The sequence below is a fragment of the Cetorhinus maximus genome, chromosome 1, assembly GCF_964194155.1.
Source record: "Cetorhinus maximus chromosome 1, sCetMax3.hap1.1, whole genome shotgun sequence".
In the NCBI taxonomy this organism is placed as follows: domain Eukaryota; kingdom Metazoa; phylum Chordata; class Chondrichthyes; order Lamniformes; family Cetorhinidae; genus Cetorhinus; species Cetorhinus maximus.
In genome coordinates, this window is record NC_135879.1 from 218312380 (window position 1) to 218333272 (window position 20893).

The following is a 20893-nucleotide window of genomic DNA, read 5'->3' on the forward strand; positions in this document are numbered from 1 at the left end:
TTTTTGGCCTTTCTGCCCTCCTGTTTTCTGCTTGAATATTTTATAAGTTTGGACAAACTTGTGCCAAAGAGATGAATTTTATTTATGGTGTTATTTATGAATTCACAGGTGATACAAGAAAGATTGGAAAAATGTTGAATTTACAAGCTAATAAAGTAGGGAGATTAACTATAAGTCAGAGTATCAAGTGTCATGGGGCTTGGATAGACTTTAACCATTCAGTCACCTTGGTTTGGCGATATATGCCCCAGAAAGTCCTTCTGGTAGACCAGCATGAAATGAGCAGCTATTCAGCAGAAAATGTACTACAGCTATGGAGAGGGAGTTACTTCTGTGTTTCTAGGTGTTGTTATTTGCCCTACACCTCACCATTCTCTGTCAGAGTTTGTACCAGAGAATTTCATATTAGACTGGGTGATGAAGAAGGAATTTCTTACAAATGGGAACAGTTCTTACCCATTCTATTCATTGCAATGAGACCCCATCCACCATGGAGTTGATTTGGAGAATAATCCAGATAGCTCGTCTGCTGAGAAATTGGGGACGAGGCACAATCCCCCCTCTCCCATTTATCTTTGAAAGGTGGCAGTTTTAGCATCTCCACAGTTTCCTCCAGCAGGCTCTTTGCTGCAGTACCCTGCCTGATGTGAGGAGTCCGTGTATTTCAGAGGACTGGTAGACAATTACTTTGTTTAGTCCCTTGAACCCTGTTATTATTTGCATTGTTTAATTTAATTGTACATCAACTAGTTTTGTGTGGGACATATTTAACCACATAGGAATGCATTATTCTCTAACTGAGTAGCAGTGAACTAATGCTAAAATTGCTCAATATTTGCATGTTAGCTCCTCAAATTGAGCTTGCAAGCTTTTTAGGAGAGATTTCTGCTTTTGAACTCTACAGAATTTACTAGTGCTTAGCTGGAATGATTTGCAGTACTTGGAAAGGGAGGAAACTAAGGTTGGACTATTGAATCGACACTTGAATGTCAAGCATACGAAAAAATTATCTTTTATCCTTGCCTATTTTCACATTCTTGAAGTAGCTGTACGCATTTTTACTCCTTTCTATGTGCAGTATTAATTATCTGTATCAATTTTCAGGTGTCCTTGTTCTTCCCACTTATTGTTCTATAGTTCCTAAACTACCTCATAATTGGCTCTCCTCATAATTGGGTAGCAATGATAAGCTCAACCCGGCCAGTTATCCTTTTATCAAGCGACATGAGTACATGAGGGGGAAAGCATAGAATAGTTAGACGGAATAGAAAATACTCCTATGGAGCATGGACAATAACAAGTTGGCTGTGCTTGTTGAGTAGTTAATCTGTTGGATTGGCTGCAGCTACTGTGACCAGACTCCTATTTAAGTTGTGTGTTGAAGGTATCCATTAGCCAGTATTTCAGTTCTGCATTTCAGTTGGTAGTTGTATTTCACGAACACCTGAAAGTCTCAAGCTAACCGATGCCTACAGGTACACTGTAACCCCTCCAGTCCAGAATGCTTGAGAGCAAGACATTTCTGGATTTATAGAATGACGTTAGAGTACCTAACCGTAAGTGTGTGAACCAGGTACATGTACCTGAGGCATAAAACTTGCAAAACTAGTGTTAAGAGACAAGCGTGCTTTTTCAAATGCATTCATTTTAAAATATGGACTGATGCACTAATGCACAGGGGTCCAGAATAAATGTGCCTCGCCAATAGTTCAGCAACACTCCTTTATAAATGTTTGTTATGGTTTGTATACTATGCATTCCCCCCCAAGTTTTGATCTAGCTGCTGGAGCCTGCAAAGCAGACACGCCTGTGGAGGTGAAACAGGCAGACAGGAGCAGGAACACAGCAAAGTTTGAAGCCTCCACTCAGCTTCCTGACTCAGCCGCATGACCTCATGGTTTCTCCCACACTCCGGATGCATCAGTTGGTGACTGAGTTACACTTGCCTACCTCGGCCTGCACCAAGTTGGCGCACAAACATCCTGGGCCTGGATGGCACTTGCCACTAGATGTATGTCCTAAGGTTAAAGAATTCTTTGGGCTCACTGTCCATCTGTTACTGTTTGGCGGCATTGGGCCCGGAGTTGTCCTGCTACAAGCTTTGGACCGGGAAATCTTGTCTCCACAGTCTCTATTGCAGCCTCGGTGGTGTGGGGGGAAGATGGGCAGCAACCCTGTGACCCCTTAGCTGAAAAATATTCTGGGCAACTGGTGTTTTTAGATTTCTGGACGGGAGAGATTATAGTGCATTAACAAAAATGCTTTGTGTATTTTAGAAAAATATTGCAGGTTGACTATAAATGAAGGTCTCCAAAATTTGAAATGAGCCTGCCGTCCGTCACCCAATGAGCAGAAGAGTGATGTATCAAATTGTATCAGTTTCTGTGCTGGTGGGGGGGCGGCGCTTAATAGTGGTGACCACTAATTGTGATTTTTAACTAGTATAACTTAGTCATATAGATGACAGCTAAATGCTAGCTCCCACAGCCAAGTGTCGCTTTACGTAAATTTGGATAGCTTTTGTGCAATTGAAAATTGATCGACAAAATGGTAGGCCTGGACATACTGTAGGAAATGTTACATTTTTTCTGATATTGCCATATGTTTGTTGTAGGCTGTAGGTTGCTAGCTATATTCTTGGGTAAAACTTGAACATGTTGATCTGCAATGGAACACTGCATTGTCATTGAATCTCTCCCGTTATCCTCCTTATCACAGACCTTTCCTTTTGTTCCTTTTCCACTCTCCCTTTCACCTGGTGAAACCTATTGCCTTTCTAATTTTTCCCAGTTCAGATGAAAGGTCATCGACCTGAAACATTAACCCTGTTTCTCTCTCTCTCTCTCTGCAGATGCTGCCTGACCTTCTGAGTATTTCCAGCATATCCCAGAAGACAAGGCATCTGGTTTCTATTGCATTTGAGCAGAAATAATACTTTTCTCCACTAAAATCTGCATTACAACCTTGGGTTCACTTTATTAATTCTGGTTGACCTTGGTGGTGCACTTAAATGTTGGCACAGTGTTGATTCTTGTTTTTTGTCAGATTCTGCTGCATTGGTCTTTTTACTGTTGACTTACCGGACTTAGTGCTTTATAAGAATTACTCTGATACAGCTTAAAAAGTAACTGCACTAGTTTTCATTATTAAATGCCAGAATGTTACTTGAACCACAATAGCTCAAAGAACAAGGTTAAACAGCAACAACAGTTGCCTTGCCCAACATCAAAGTGTAACCATTGAAGCAAAACCACAAACTATTTCTATTTTTACCTAAATGATTGTAGCTTTAAAAATTTTAATTTTGAAGCTTCAAGGTTGAGGGAAGCAGGAAATGCATACAGCATTAACCCTTGGGATCACGCCGTATCATTCATAACAGCTCCATAACACAGTAAGATTTTGGGTCGCAGAGATATGCATATGTTGTAGGAATATTAAAACAGCTCTTTAAGAAATTGATTTTCCACTGACAGACTGCCAGAATGTATCTTGGCTCAATGCTGAACAAAACAGGGCTTACTGTTGGTGTTCAAAGAGCAGCTGCTTTGCAGTGCGTCTCCCTAATTTTACTTGTTGAGAAAGATTTCCAGAAGTTAGTCAAGCAGCTGCGCAGGATGGATGTAGATGGGCAAATCATTGGTGTGAAAAGCCTTGCTTGTCTTGAATCCATTGATTTGGGGGGGCAGCCATACTCTGGTAAGGATTTATGCTGTTATCCTTACAAAGGTTTCTTTGGCTTTTATATCCTGTTTCTCCCCTTCCTCTAAGTTGTACGCAATTTCTTTACTGAGCAGTGAAATTGGATAATCTCCAGGAATCTCCTAGTGCTATTCTCTACACAGTAACTGGGAATTGTACACAATATGACTTGACTTTTCTTCCCCCCCGACCCCCAACCGAAATTACGCATTGAGTCTTCAATCACATGCATCTGTGAACTTAAAAGTTCATCGAAATGCAGAGCGGTGAAGTTGCAAAACACAAATAAATTTTGATGGTCTGAATGATGCTTGCTTTTAGATTTTCAGAAGATTCCAGGCTGCAGAAAGTTTTAAGGACTGTGTAGACTTCACAAATTTGAGATTGCAATTGAGAATGTGAAGAGAACAAGCATGGAAGGCATTGTTTAAATTGAAACCATTTAAAAAAAACATTCTCTGGATTTCAATGATAATGGCAAGGCTGCATTGATTTCCTCTTCCAAGTTGCACTTACGAGGTGATGGGCATTATCCTTGAACTACTGCAGTCCTTGTGATGGTCCACCCACAATGGTGTTAAATATTGCCAGGGTATTGACCCAGTGAAAGGCAATATATATTCAACTCAGTATGCTGTGTGACTTGGTATTCCCACAACATTGCAACTCTTTTCCTTGCCGTGTTAGAGATTGCAGGGGAGGAAGATGTTATTGAATTAACCTTGATGTATTGCCAAGAGCATCCTAGCACTAATAAGAGTATTAATATTAGTAATAGTGATGGAGAAAGTGAATATAAAGTCCAGTGGCACAGATACTGATTAGTCAAGTTGCTCTGTCCTGCATATTGTTGGACTACTTGAATGTTTCTGCTTGTCACACCTAGGTGAGGGTAATGTATTCCATCACACTCTTGACATTGTAGATGGAGGCTTTAGGGAGTCAGGAGGTTAATCACTTATCACAAAGTCTCAAATGGCTGGCTATTATAGCCATACTGTTGATATTTCATTTGTATTTAAGCTTCTGGCCAATGAGGACACCGCAGTGTTGGGGTGTGGTGCTGTTAAAAGGGAAGATAGCTGGGCTTTCTCTTGCTCAAGATGATCATTGCCCACCACTTGTGATCTTTAAGGCTTCGAGTCTTGTGGTTGAACGCTCTTGCGAACATTTTAGCATTGTAACACTATTCTGGGCTTCTCCATTGTTGAGGATGAGGAAGTTCACGAATCATCCTCATTTTGGTTGTCTGCTATCCCATTATCATTAACTGGATGTGGTTGGGCTCGAGAGCGATATATTGATTCTTTGATTGTGGAACTGCGTAACAGTTGTTATAGTCTGCTTTTGTTTAGTATGCAGCTTGCCTTGTCTAGTAACTCACTAAATTGGGACAGTTGCTTTTCTTCTAGCAGGTACGCAAGTGTTAACACCATTTACCTGCTATCGGCAGTGGACAGTAAAACCATGAAGTGTCGAGTAGAAATTGGCAGTAACCAGTTTAGCTACAAGCCCTACCTTGCTGAGGTAGGGGGCCATCAACATCCTGAAGAGAGGAACACACTAATTTCAATGACGGAAAGACAGTGAAAACTTGCAGCCTGAACAATGGCTGGTAAATGCATGTAATCCTGTCATTCTGCCACCATTTTACCATGATCCTGATAGAAACAGCGGCACTGCAGGATTGAGGCACCCAGCTCTTCAGGTGGATTGTTCATGTACAAACGGAAAGACATTTAATCAACTCCTCAATTTGCCTGAAATAGCAGAGCCTGTAAAATGGTAAGGAGAAGAATAAATAATTGAGGCAATCTCACTTTAACAAAGTGCGAACAGCGTATTAAATTGCTTGAAATAACTGGCACATTTAATATGTTGGAAGCACCCATGGATTGCAGTGCAAGCAGCACGCTTACTTGGTGCTGCTTGCTTATTTCAGCATCCAGCCAGCGCTAAGTGCTGATTGTTGGTTGAATGCATCAGCAGGGTCCAATATTGTGATTGGCTAACACCACTTAAAGCTAGCCTGCATTTTTAAAAGGGAGGTGCATTGTGGCTGTAGCAAGTGCTGATAGTCATCAGAAAGTGAATCTGACCTGGAAAACATTGAAGAATGGCACAACATGGAAGGGTACAGGCTCCAAGGTTTCCAGGCACTGCACTGGAGGCCGTGGTGTAAGAGAAGTATCCTGTATCCACAGAGGGGGCAGGAGACTCTCCAGACATATGCTCAGAACGAAGAGGCTGCAGATAGCCCTCAAGGTCAATGTTGGGGTCAAGCCTCCAGCACCTGAATGCAGTGCCACAAGAAGCACAGATACCTGACACAGTGGTCATGGTAAATGAATGCATCTAAAAATGCCATATCCTACCAACTGCACCACCAGTTTAAGCCACTGTCACAACCCATCACTCATTTCTGTCAATCAGGACTGATACCTGACATTCGTATGCACCACCTCACCCTTGCACGCTTAGCCCTGCTGCTAGTCTCACCCACATCTCACATCTTGCACATAGTTGCACTATTCAACAATGACAGCCGCATAACCCAGACAGATTGCATGACACTCACTGACATGCTGCCCCCTCATGTAGGATAAGAGATAGATGTATGTCTTAACTCCTGTGGAGGATATGACCATTATTGGGATGCCCATTTTTGTGGTCAGAGGTGGTTTGAAGCCATTGAAGATGATGAGGCCTTCGTATGTAACCCTCCCCCTCCCCCTTAATTTGTGAGCTGCAGATCATGTAAGCATGCACCTCTTTCCCTTTCACCTGTCCCCTGCACCCCGTCTCTTAAACCTTACCCTGTTGCCTTTCTCCTTTCAGGTACCCAAGAAGTACAACCTGCCCAGGCAATGAAGAACAGCACAGAACTGCAGCACAGTGATGAGGACTATCACTTGATTATTTCACACTCGCAGACACCAGGTCAGATACTGACACGGTAATTGAGAGGATAGCATAAAGGCAGAATGTGCATGTTGTGAGGCACCAGGCATCAGTGGCTTGTAGCCAGAGGAGGATAGCGCAGCTACCAGCTCACTGGAGAGCAAGGTCACGCACAATGAGTTCTACTACAAAGGGCTCAGATGAACATTTCAATGAAGCTACCTACAAAAGGCACAACAAAATGCTTGGTTCATTGAGAAGTCTGCCTGAAAGTCTGAAGTTAATGTCAAAGATCTTGGAGGAGTCCAGCATCAACTTGGCTCTGGGCTTTGAGCAGAGCTTGGAGCCCATGCTCTCCAGCATGGAAATGATGGCCAGCTCTGGTCACACACTTGCGGACCCAACCACCAAGTGTCTGGCCACTGTTGGAGTTTCCATTGTAGTGTACCAGCAGCAACCAACGTCTAAGTGCCTCAGAGGAAGCTCAGACTATTGTCATGCAAGGTCAGTTTGCTGCTGTGCAAGCCTGGACGGCTGCCATCGTGGCTGTGGATTACAGTGTGCAAAAGAGGCTTGCAGGGTGTCGCAGCACTCTAACAGACTACAAGGGTTATCAAGGCACTAACCCACAGCAGTGGCAATAGTTCCATTGCCAAACCTCCTTTCTCAAGGGCTGCCATTGCATTAGAGTCCTTGTTGCCCATCAACCAGCCAGCCCAGATTGTTACCAATGATACTGAGATGGCGCAGTCAGCAACTAGGCCTTGTTAAGCCCAGAGCTGCTTGAGGATGTCTTACAAGGGCATCTGTATTTGTCCCCACTAAAAGCAGGCAGCTTTTCAACAGCTGTGCTGCAACCATTGAGGGTAGCACTGTGAAGGTGCACAAGGATAGGTAAATGCACGAGAGGGGCAAGATTAGTTGATTTTTCTATGCAATATAACATGATTTTCATGCAGGAATTTGGTTTGGCATGTTGATTTTGTAGTGGCTTTTATTATAGCATTGTGGCCAAGTGGCTGTTGTGATGGTCAATGACATATGGAAGTTCACAGGATCACAGAATCACAGTGCAGAAGAGGCCCTTCGGCCCATCGAATCTGCACTGACACCTGAGAAACACCTGACCTACCTACCTAATCCCATTTACCAGCACTTGGCCCATAGCCTTGAATGTTATGACATGCCAAGTGCTCATCCAGGAACTTTTTAAAGGATGTGAGGCAACCCGCCTCCACCACCCTCCCAGGCAGCGCATTCCAGACCGTCACCACCCTCTGGGTAAAAAGGTTTTTCCTCACATCCCCCCCCTAAACCACCTGTCCCTCACCTTGAACTTATGCCCCTTCATGGCTAACCCTTCAAATAAGGGGACCAGCTGCTCCCTATCCACCCTGTCCATGCCCCTCGTAATCTTGTGCACCCCAATCAGGTCGCCCCTCAGTTTTTTCTCTGCTCCAACGAAAACAACCCAAGTCTATCCAACCTCTCTTCATAACTTAAATGTTTCATCCCAGGCTACACCCTGGTGAATCTCCTCTGCACCCCCTCCAGTGCAATCACACCCTTCTTATAATGTGGTGACCAGAACTGCACACAGTACTCCAGCTGTGGCCTCACCAAGGTTCTATACAACTCCAACATGACCTCCTACTTTTGTAATCTATGCCTCGATTGATAAAGGCAAGTGTCCCATATGCCTTTTCCACCACCCCACTAACATGTCCCTCCGCCTTCAGAGACCTATGGACACACACGCCAAGGCCCCTTTGTTCCTCAGAACTTCCTAGTGTCATGCCGTTCATTGAATACTTCCTTGTCAAATTACCCCTTCCAAAGTGTATCACCTCACACTTTACAGGGTTAAATTCCATGTTAAAGTGTAGCATTGTTGATGAATAGGGAATTGGGGTTGTGGTTGATGGTATCGCACTCAGATCTGTTGGTCATGGACAGTGCGTCCTGAAAGACGTTGTTTAGGTTCCCTGCCCCTGCTCCTCAGCTGCTTGTGTACAGCTGACGGTTGTGCGAGGCTGTGCAGCCTGCAACAGACTGCTACTTGACACACTCTCTGCTGAGTATTGCAGAGCTCCACCAGGAAGGGTTGTTTTGTGTGACAACATGACTCTTCACTTTGCACACGTGTGAGAGTTGTGAACATATGAATTAAGAGTGGGAGTAGACCATTCAGCCCTTCAAGCCTGCTCCACCATTCAATAAGATCGCGGTTGATCTGATTTTAACCTCATATTCCTGCCTACCCCCAATAATCGATCTACCTCTGCCTTAAAGATATTCAAGGATTCTGCCTCAACCACTTTTTGAGGAAGAGTTCTAAAATCTGTCAAACCTGAACTTTTTTCCTCATTTCTGTCCTAAATGAGCAATCCCTCAATTTGAAACGGTGGCCTAGACCTCCCACAGGAGGAAATATCCTTCCCACGTTCACCCTGTCAAGTCCCCTCAGGATCATGTGTGTTTCAATCAAGTCGCCTCTTACTCTTCTAAATGTGCAATGGAGTCATCAGCCGTGTGGGAAGATGATGACTTTCGGCCAGTAAACCACCCTTTGGTTTGTCATGGTGGCTGAAATGCAACTGGCATGCGGACTGCTGCAAAGTGAATAACTGCTGCCAGGATACCGGATGTTGACCTGCGTGCTTTTCTGTGTGTGATCTCACACCCCAGCTGGACATGGAGGGAGTGAATTCTTTTCATCTCCCTGTATTGGACATAGTTGATATGCAGCGCCCACGAAGTGATAGGCATACAATCTATTGCAGCCTGCATGGTGGGGAAGCAATCCTAGCGAAGCTGTGTGCTGGTTGCACCTGCTGTACTCTGACAAGAGAGTTAGTCTTATTAAATAGTGCCTCAGTGATTTCTTTTACACAACAATGGACAGCAAACAGTGATATATTACGAATACCTCCAGCTCTAGTCTGGAAGGAGCCAGGCACATAAGTTCATCACCACAGTTACCTTCACAGCTGCAGGCGGTGTGGTCCTTTTCCTGCTCTGAGGTTGCAATTGTGGCTACAGCAAGTGGTAGATTTCAATGCCAGTGCCCTTACTGAAGTGCAGACCTCTATCACTTTCCTCACTAAGGTTCAGGTAGGAGAACTGTTCCCTGAACAAAGCAAAATACTGCAAATGCTGGAAACCTGAAATAAAAACAGTAAATTGCTAGAAATTTTCATGCTTGGGAGCAATCTGTGGAGAGAGAAATTTCATGTTTCAGGTTCATGACCATTCATCAGAATGGAAAAATGTTTGATGTAACAAGTTTAAAGCAAGTACAGAGACAGGGAATGGAGGCAAAGAACAAAAGAGAAGGTCTGTATGGGGTGGAAGACAGAAGAAAGGGGGAAAGAAGAAAGGGGGTAAAAACAAAATGTGCCTCAGAAGTGTAAGTGGCGAAAATGCAGAATCATTACCAACCAACAATTGCCAAACAAATGAATTGCTGTTCCTCGAGCTTACACTCCTCTAATGAAGCTCTATGTAAGAGGCCGAGGATGGAAGTCAGTGCAGGATTGGAGCGGAGAATTAAAATGATAGGTGACTGGAAGCTCAGGGCAACACATGTGAATTGAATGAACACCCCTGGCAGATATTGACTCCTGCTGAGACCTGTTCTCCCCCTCCTCTTCCTCCTTCAGCCTCTGTGTGTTCTGGAGGTCTTCTGTATTGCAAGGGGATTGCCTACTCATGTTTCCATGACAGGGAGCAACTGGCTTGTGCAGAAGCATTGACAGAAGCAAAAAAATCTTTCTCCTGCTACACCACTCCCTGCAGACACTCGCAACTTGAAACATCAATACAAAGCACCAAACATTTGTTGAATCAAAGCAGCAGCCAGAAGAAAACAACCAGCAATTAACCTGAAAGTTAATCTCGTTATATTGTACTAGTGCAGAGGTTCCTTCAGCTGCTGAATGTGTTCATCTGTTAAGGTTGGTTTACAAAAGGCATTAGCTGGCGTGTTGAGTTTTAAAATGGCTCTGCTGGCATCAAATTAATGTTGCATGTTGATTAAAGTCATGATCTGCCTGCTGTGAGGCTATTCACTGTGCATGTAGTAACGTCTCGCCACTAAGGCGTCAAATGCGATTTGTCCCAAAAGTTTGTACAGCACATAGACTATTTTGGAGCTCTAAGGGCAGTTGTAGAGCCCAAAAGACAGGTGCAATCAATCTCATTTTCTCACTCATTGTTCTCAAGAACCATGCAATAGTCACTCATCTTTTGGTGCTGTGGCAGCAGACAGATGTATTAGAACCTCAACCTACATGCAGATTTATAAATTGAGCAAAGGTATTGGCTTTACATCAGAAGTTCAGTTGTAGAAGTGATTAACAAATTGGATTAACCAAAGCACTTAATGTTTGGTGCATAATTGGACCATAGATTGTAGCTTAAATAAGGCAAAATTTTTGAATTTATTTTCTTAAGGCTCCCAGTGGAAGCCTTTCTGGAATTTATAGAGGGCCCAGGAGAGAATATGAAGTTGCCATACATGTTGTTGAATAACTGTTTGAAGCAGTGATTCTCATATTTCAGGAAGCTTGCCAATTTTATTGGCCATTAATTCCAATGGTGTGACGTACACCTGATTTTAGAAAGCCAAAGTAACATTTCGGCTTACTTGATGCCAAAATAAAACATTTAAGTATTTTTGGTCTAAAATAGTAAAGTAGGCTGCTTTAGATAACACATTAATCTACCTATACTTTAAAATGTTTTGTGGTTCTACACTATCTAAGTACTGACCAAGCAGAGTGTGAACATTTATTTAATTACTTTTTAGTTGCCTCCCCTTCATTGTTCGATAGTCATACTTAAGGTAATGACTATCTTATCCAGTGTCTTAATCTTTAATGCTTCTAGAGGAACCACTAGTCTGCTGTGGTGCAATTTTTTGGTCTTGTGTGATGCAAATTTATTGCTGTGCAGTTGACTTTAATCAGTGAGTGTGCCCAAAACTGGCAGGACTTTCCTGCCACTTTAGTGCCAGCTGCTTTGCATTGCAGATCCCAGCCCAACTAGTTTTATCTTGGATGCAGGGAGAAAGCAGTAACTTTTTGCACATTTATCTGCCCTCCCTTGATGTAGGAGGGAAGAGGGTCTGTGGGGCAATATGTTGCCTTTAAGTTGTGTGAACGTACAGCAACCTGAAGAGCCCCTACGCAGGCCGCGCATAAGTTGACCCCTTTAAGTTACCATGTGTGCATGGCCATGCAGAAAAATTTAAAGAGGCCACACACTTATATCACCCACGCGCTCCCTTAAAATGCAATTAGAGGAAGTGTTGTAGGGGGGTGGGGGGCTTGGTGGTAATTGTATTGTAAAGCACAGATTTATTGAAATCTGTATTCCTGTTGCATCTTTCCATTATTCTCCACATCTGTGCTGGTCAGTTTCCACTCGAGTGCTTTCTTCCAGACTAATTGTCTAATACACTATGGTGCACCGAAATAGCACAATTGAGGGCCTTAAGTTGATAAAATATTTCCATCGAGGTGTAGTGAGCACCGGAAGGCAGATTTTCCTTTCTAACTGTGTACTGGAGTGCACACATTTATTTGCTCTAGATTAGCATGAATGTTTTTGTAGTTTTTCTGTCTTTGATGAAGAGCGCATGATTTGGAATAAATCTCAAACTTTTTATGGGCTGTCCTCATGCAAGCTGATGCACCTTTTCTGAGTGGGTGTGGATCAAATTGTTCATAGTTTATAAGGAGAGATGATAATGTCACTGGACTAGCAATCCAGAGGCTCAGGCTAATGCTGTGGGAACGTGGGTTCAGATCCCACCCATTTAATTCAAACACACAAATCTGAAATGGAAAGCTAGTCTCAGAAATGCTGACCATGAAGCTACAATTGGTGGTTTTTTAAAAAAAAAACACCCATCTGGTCTGCAAATGTCCTTCCCTGATCTGCTACATGTGACTCCAGACCCACAGAAATGCTCTTAACTACTCTCAAGGGCAATTAGGTATGGGCACCAAATGCTGGCCTTGCCAAGGAGTAAAAGAAAATCAGGTGGCTATTGATAGACCAATGTTGGGTGGGAGAGAAGGGGGAAAGAGGTCCAGAATTCAGGAAGGTACTAACCTACTAGCTACATGATCATCTAATGGCCTCAACTGGGTGATTGAAAAAAGCGAAGAGGTGTTTGCTTTCAGCACCCAGAGACAATGTGATTTCACACCAAAATTATACTATATCATGAATGCTTAAATGCTAGAGTTGTCTGCTAGAGAGGCACACATTGTGGTTAACTGTCATTACAACTGGACACTCAAATATGTAGTGTGTAATTATGTAATATCTATTGGAGCATTACTTAAGCATCTTTTTATACAAGCATTTGGTTGATCACTTCTGAAAATTTCTTTTGGCTTTAGTATAGGCTGAGCAATATTCTGAATTTTTTCCAAGAATGCTTTAAGCTTTGTTTTGAAGTTTCCCCATTTTAAGGGATCTTTTTAAATGGATTTCAAAGTTGCATTGTGTTAAAAGAATCAGTTGTCTCTACCCAAGAAATTTTGGGTGTAAGATTCACTAAGAGCTGTGGAAGAGCAGAATGATTTAGGTATCCATGCACACATCACAGAGTGAGTGCAGAGCTAGAAACATAATCTTAGGCTGATGGAATGTAGGCTTTTGAATTCAAAAGTGAGGACATGTTGTACTGTCTTGGTCACACTCTATCTGGAGCTCTGCATTCAATTCTGGACACCAAACCTCAAAGATATATTGAAAGGGGTACAGTGCAGATTTTCCACGGTCTAAAGGGTTAAATTTTGAAAGCTGATTTCATAAAATTAGCTTGTATTCCCTTGCGTTTAGACGGTTGATTTGGTGATCCTCTGGTAGGGGAATCTAGAACAAGGGCACATAAAATTCAAACTGGGCCATGGGGTATTGTTGAAATGTGGAATTCAGTGCTGAAAGTTTCTGGTTCTCGGTCAAGTGAAGTGTTCAAGACTAAGATCGATATATTTCTGTTGGTTAAGAGTATCAAGAGATATGAAGCCAAGGCAGGCAAATGGGATTGTGGTATAGATCAGTCATGATCTAATTGAATGGCAGAATAGACTTGAGGGGCTAAATGGCCTACTCCAGTTCCTATGTTCCTTAGACGGAGGAGTGGTCATTGATAGGGTAGAGATGGGGTTGCGGGGGAAAGGTGCCTGAAGAGAAATGAAAAGTGGTATAATAAGATGACAAGAATGGGAGGAGACAAGAGGCTGAGAAAAATGAAAACAGATGTAATGTCTGCAGTTTAATTCTGAAGACTACCATGTTTGGGTGTACATGGAATTAAACTGTTCAGATACGCTCAGAAGTAAGACTTAAACTTGAAGAATTATTCTTTTTCCATGGATAGATTTCCTAATTACAATTGGCCTTCCAGGAGATCATTAATGTAAGTTAAATCCACAGATGGCATGATTTCAGCCAAGTTGGGCATGTGTGTTCTAAGACCTCACAGTTGGAGATGGAGATGGGCATTTTTGACTGTGATAGTTGGAAGATAGGTAATCCCGCTGAATTGGAAATCTCAAAATAAGCCTTCAGTCTCAGTGGGAAAGAGCTTTAATAGACTTAACCAGTGTGGGATATATTGAAGACAGTATGCAAGTCATGATTTGGAGCAGATGTAAGATCTATTCCAAAAATACCCTTGGGAAATCTACACGTTGAAGCCTAAGTCCTTTGAGATTTAACTTTATTTATTTAAGCAATAAACCAAATTAGAAAGTAAAACATTTTAAAACATGAGTTGGGTTGTAATTTTAGCACATTAAAAATGTTACGTTTAATAGCACATCTAATATGTTCAACTTTGAATGCAGCACATATTGAGTTTCATGCCAACAGAAAAATGGAAAATAAAACCGTTTCTTATTAATTTGTAAATCTGTTTCTTGCTGCAGTGTGCATTTTTTCAAGTTACCAGACCTGGAGACAGTTGTATTTAATGTTTTTCTTCAAACATTTTAGGGCATTTATGATTTAAGGTGCATAATTTTGATTGAATTCCTTGAACTGCTGTATTGATTTATATTTTGAAGACCATTTTGAGCTAAAATTATTAAATTTTGCTTCATCCAGAACCCCTCCAGCTTGGAAAAAGATGAAAGCGATTATTGAAGTTGGTGTATCTGCCACCATAGAACCATAGAAAAGTTACAGCACAGAAGGCGGCCATTCGGCCTATCTTGTCCATGCCAGCCCGAGGACACCCAGGTGCCCTTTCTAATCCCACTTTCCTTCACCCGGCCCATAGCCCTGCAGCTTACAGCACTTAAGGTGCATATCCAGGTACTTTTTAAAAGAGTTTAGAGTTTCTGCCTCTACCACCAACTTGGGCAGCGAATTCCAGACACCCATTACCCTCTGCGTAAAAAAAGTTCTTCCTTAAGGCCTCCCCCTACATCTTCTGCCACTTATCTTGAATCCATGTCCCCTGGTTCTAGAATTCTCCATCTTTATCCTGTCCACTCTATCTATTCCCCTCATAATTTTGTACACCTTAATCAAGTCACCTCTCAGCCTTCTTTGTTCTAAGGAAAATAACCCCAACCTATCCAATCTCTCCTCATAGCTACTCTTTTCTAACCCTGGCAACGTTCTTATAAACCTCCTCTGCACTCTCTCCAGAGCTATTACATCCTTTCTGTAATGTGGTGACCAGAACTGCACACAGTACTCCAGTTGCAGCCTCACCAATGTTTTATACAATTCCAACATTGGTTTTGATCTTGTAGCTGCAGTTTGCCTAGGTATTTGATTACTTTGTTCTGAACCTTCTAACTTTGTGAAACTTGCAAAAATACCCAATTTATATCCCACTTCCTAAGTAGCCTAATTTCACCCTAATAAATAAACTCTTGTACAGTATAGCAATTATTCCTGCAGTAAATGAAATTTAATTTTCTTTCAATTCTTGACTTTGGGGGCTGGTAGTTTGAGACAAATGGCAATTTTCATGGGTTTGTTTTTGATAATCAGATATCTAAATTGGCAAAAACTAAAATATGTGACAGAGGTCTGCCAAAATAGCAAAGCGATTAGTTTATATTTTAGCAGCTTTTGCAAAAAAAACCTAACTGCATGTGGTACTAGCCCTTCTTGCTATGATGGTATTAACGTTTAACTTGCAACTAAAATAATTTTTAATGAACAATTACAGAGCTTGTTTAATTAGGGAGCTGACCTTTTCTACTAATTTTGATATCTTCAGTTTTACTTTCCAATTTTTATTTTCCATTGTATCATACGCCTTTTTAATATTACTAAATTGACCACAATCATGTTGCAAAACACAAACCTTTCTTACTGCAATCCTATTAGTATAGTGCTGTTGTAATTTTCACCACTTGCTGCACTGACAAATTGAGGTGTACTGCTTCACACAGCTGAATTTTGCAGCTAACTGGATTATGCACCAGATAAGGATAGTAGTAGGATAACCATTTGTTTTGAAAGAGAGAAGAATATATAAATGAACATGTTTTAACTTGACACATGAGAAGATTATAGATTCAAAACCATCAATGTTCCTTTTCACCAGTACCTAAAATATGATGTGCACAATATGTGGTAAGTGTTGTGAAAAGCTTACTTTATTGCCTGTAACCTTTCTCTCGCATGGTTGTGAAATATCAGTGTCTTGCAGTTTGCACACCGAGACTGATCATTTTCTCCGAATAAGTGGCTAGATTAAGGTGTGTATTAGATCCGGCTTGGAGCAAAATGTATAATCAACTGCTTCACAGAAGAATGTCTTGACCTTCTTGACAGAATTTCTGTTTTGCAGTTTAATTCTGATTGCAATTGCTTTAATATTCTATGCAGTTGTAACAAATTTCAGAATACATTTGAATATAATGAAGAATAGGGAATTTATGTAGTGTAGCAGATGTGCTGTGGCATTGCCTACAGAAAGTGAGAGCACTTTCCATCAGAGTGTGTTAGTGTTGCTATAGGCATAGGTGTGTGATAATGGTAACTTCTGGAGCTTATGAAACTTCCCAAAGTGGGAGAAATGTGCAGCTGCAGGCACAATTACCTGACTGGCAACTAAAGGTATGTCCATGTAAGTGTGTAACATAAGTAGTAAATTTAATATTAGGTTATTGAATGTTAAATTCCTGTATACATTAAAAGCATAAACTATTTAATTACAATGTTAAATTGCTCATCTATCAAATGCATAAGTGCATTATATAGTCAATGAATTACTGCATAGTCAGTGCAATTGTATTCAGGAAAAAAAGTACTAAAAACGATTTAAGCAAGAACCGCATCTTTGGAGGGAAGAAGATGGGTTCCGTGTCGCTGAGAGGGGCCAGAACAACCTGCAGAAGCAGAACCTGCCTTTCTGAGCAAAACATTTTAAATGTTTCATGAATCATTTATTTCAACATATAAAAGGAGAAATTGAAACAAGGGGATAAATGTTGAGTAATTCTACCAAACTTAAGCGGAAGGTGAAGGGTAGGGATGTTGATCACACCCTAGTATTGTATAAATTATACAATATTAAATTCACTACCTATGTTACACACTTACATGGACATACTTTTAACAAAGTGTTTTATTGCCTTTTATAACAAATTATTTAAATTCCTTCGGGAGCCTGGTGGTGGCGGACTCGACACGTCCTGCCTTTCGGAGCTGGTTTTGAGTGATCAGCGTCTTGATGCTGGACAGGTTGACTTGGGAGAGGACGCTGCTGTTTGACCACCTTTCTTGCCATCGGTATTGGAGGACCTTGCGAAGGCACCACTGGTGGTACTTCACTGCTTTGAGTTTCCTGCTGTCGGTTTTCCAAGCCTCCAAAGCACATTAGAGTGCGGGGATCACTGCTGCCTGGTAAACCATGACTGTGGTCTCTGGTTTGAGACCCTGGTCCTCAAATATTCTTTTTCTCAGTTTGCCAAAGGCTGAGCTCATTAGAGGCATGATGAATTTTGTCATCTATGTTTCCTCATTGAGAGGAGGCTCCCAATATACAGGAAATGGTCCACCTTTTCCAGGAACTGGCCGTCAATCTAATCGACGGAGGGAGGTCACGGCAGGGGACTCCCTGGAGGACAGTGGAAATGCTTTAGGGAGGTCCTCAAAGCATCCTTGAAGATATCAAACGTCCCTGTTTGGCTGATGGGCGTCCCTGGCTTGTGATCAACAAAAATGGAGAAAGTTCATTTGGAAAGATATTGGTTACATCAAGGGATCTCGGGAGTATGCAGAAGTAAAGTCCAGACATCAGAAAGACTGCACACCCCAATACACACCTGTCCAATCCTTCGAGCACCACCTGCCCTGCATGTGGCAGAGTCTCCAGAACACACATTGGACTTATCAACTATCTCAGAACCCATCAAACTGGAGTGGAAGCAAGCCATTCTCAATCCCAAGGGACAGCCTAAGAAGAATAGATTTAAATTGCTATTTACCCTAAGTTGTGGTATTATGTTCTAGTTTCATAAATGATGAAGAATACATTCATGGGACGAGGGCATCACTGGCTAGGCCAGCATTTATTGCCCATCCCTAATTGCCCTTGAGAAGTTGAATATTACAGAAAAATAATTTTATGCAGCGCACACAATTTTATATGGTAACCTTGATAATTCCTGTAGTTGCCAAGCATGGTTATGATTTTAAACCCTGGCTTGAAACTGACTTATGACAAACTTGTGCAATGTTAGTCTGGTGTGAAGACCCAAACAGACCTCCGTGTGCAGCAGATTGAGGCACCTTGACCTGGCCTTGAGAAAGTTTTGTTTTTTCATTTGCCTTTATTAGAGCCGGGTGCTTTGTTAGATGCAAGAAGCTTGAAATTTGATGAAAATACACATCTGCATAAATGCATTTATCCAAGAATTCAGTCTGGCAGACTGACAAACAAGACAGTGATAACTGCCTTTCATGTGACTGGGTTCTTGATGTTATGCAGCGCCAGAAGTGTCTTGAGGCTGGTTTCACATCTGGTTGGTGGGGGGAGAACAGTTGAGCTGTAAAGACCAGCGAAACCTTGGACTTAACAGTCCTGAAAAAGACAGACTTGTATTTTTATAGCTCCTTTAATGATCTCAGGACACCCCAAGCACTTTAAAGCCAATGGCCTACTTTAAATGGAGTCACTGAGATATAGGAAATTCAGCAATTATTTGTGCACAGCAGGTTTCTGCAAACGGCAATGTGGCAATGACCATATCATTCTTTTAATTTTGTGGTGGAGAATAAATATTATTGCCATGGGATCTTTGCATCAACTTGAAAGTACAGACAGTGTCTTAGTTTAATGCCTTATGTGAAAAAAAAACCACTGGTAGTGCAAACCTCCCTCAGTATTGCACTGTCTCAGCCTGGATTATATGCTCTAGCTTCTGGAGTGGGACCTGAACCCACAATCTTCTGACTTAGAAGTAAGTACTGCCAGCTGAGCCACGGGTGACACTAAGCATCCAAGGAATGATCTTTAGAGGCATATCCAGGTTGGCCCCTGTCTCTACATTCAGGCAGTAGTTACACTATAACTGTAATCTGTATGAAAAGAAATCCACTTCGCATTACCACCATACATGATTTTGCTCTTATGCCAGAATGACCTTTGCATCTTGAAGAAGTGATCTTACGTTTTGAGAAAAGCTGAACATATTTTTTTAATGTTATAGAGCTGATGCTGGCCTTTTAATGCTGCCTATAATCTATCAAACTGGCCATTTCCTCTGCACACACAAGTTGTATGTTACGATCCGCTTGGGGACCAGTAGACAAAGTTTGAAATCCCAGGTACTTCCCAAAGAGAATAAAGCCACAAAATTCCATTGTTTTTAAACAAACAAAATAAACTTAACTATGCAAAGTCAGGAAAGTAAAACAATTCACAATACCTATCTTCGACTCAGAATTAATATGACATGTATGTGAATTAGCAGGCGAAATGTGGTTGATATCACTACATTGCACAATAAATGGCTGATGCGACCAAGACTGATCCCACAGACTTCTCAGCAACCCATCCAGATGTCAGTGTCCACTAAGTTGCACAATCTTGTTAAACCATGTCTCCCTCAAGTCTTTCAAGATCCCAAGTCTTCACTTGGGAACATACAAAATAGGAGCAGAGGTCGGTCATTCGGCCCCTCGAGGGTGTGTTCCAAAATCGCACAACACTCAGAAAAAATTTCTCCTCATCCCTACCCTAACAGGGTGACCCTTAATTTTAAAACCATGCCCCCTAGTTCTGGACTCACCCACAAGAGGAAACATCGTTTCAACATCCACCTTGTCAATACCATTCAGGATCTTATATGCTTCAATCAAGTCACCTCACTCCTCCAAACTCCAGTGGAAACAAACCCAGTCTGTCCAACCCTTCCTCATAAGACAACCTGTTCATTCCAGGTATCAATTTAGTAAATCTCCTCTGAACTGCCTCCAACGCATTTACGTCCTTCCTTAAATAAGGAGACCGAAACTGCCCACAATATTTGAGATGTGTTCTTACCAATGCCCTGTATAACTGAAGCATTACATCCTTTTATGTTCAATTCCTCTTGTAATAAAGGATAGCATTCCATTAGCTGCCTTAATTACTTGCTGCACCTGCATACTAACTTTTTGTGACTCGTAAGTCCTTCTGCAGGTTGGAATTCTGCAGCCATTCTCAGTTTAAGTAATACTCTGCTTTTTTTTTTCTTCATGCCAGTGAACAACTTCACGTTTTCCTATTTTAAACTCCATCTGCCATATTTTTGCCCATTCACTCAACCTGTGTATATCCATCTGCAACCTCCTTGTGTCCTCCTCACAACATACTTTCCTACCTATCTTGGTATCACCTGCAAATTTAGCTACTATGCCTTCACTCCCCTCATCCAAGTCATTGATATGAATTATAAAAAATTGAGGCCACAGCACAGACCACTGTGGGTTTCCACTCATCACACCCTGCCAATCAGAAAAAGACCCATTTATGCATACTATTTTTTGCCAACCAGCCAATCTTCTATAATGAAAGCAAAATACTGCAGATTCTGGAAATCTGAAACAAAAACAGAAAATGCTGGTAGAACTCAGCAAGTCTGACAGCATCTATAGAGAGAGAAACAGAGTTGGCTTTTTGAGTCCGTATGACTCTTTGAAGAGTCCACAGGCTACCCTTTATCCACAGTGAATGTTGCTCCTTCAAAAACTCCAATAAATTGGTTAAACATGGTTTCCGTTTCACAAAACCATGCTGCCTCTTCCTGATGACCTT

At 41.8% G+C, this 20893-nt stretch overlaps 1 protein-coding gene across 10 annotated transcripts in view; it reads left to right on the plus strand.

The window, feature by feature from the left end:
- LOC144687329 (protein FAM53A-like) overlaps positions 1-20893 on the plus strand; it is a 109341-nt gene that overhangs the window by 43624 nt on the left and 44824 nt on the right. The window contains exon 4 of one of the 10 annotated variants that reach the window (XR_013578117.1): positions 6541-6642. The exons of the other annotated variants lie outside the window; for them this stretch is intronic. The gene's annotated coding sequence lies outside the window, so the exon portion shown is untranslated. The remainder of the gene's footprint in view (positions 1-6540; positions 6643-20893) is intronic. 10 annotated transcript variants of the gene reach the window in all.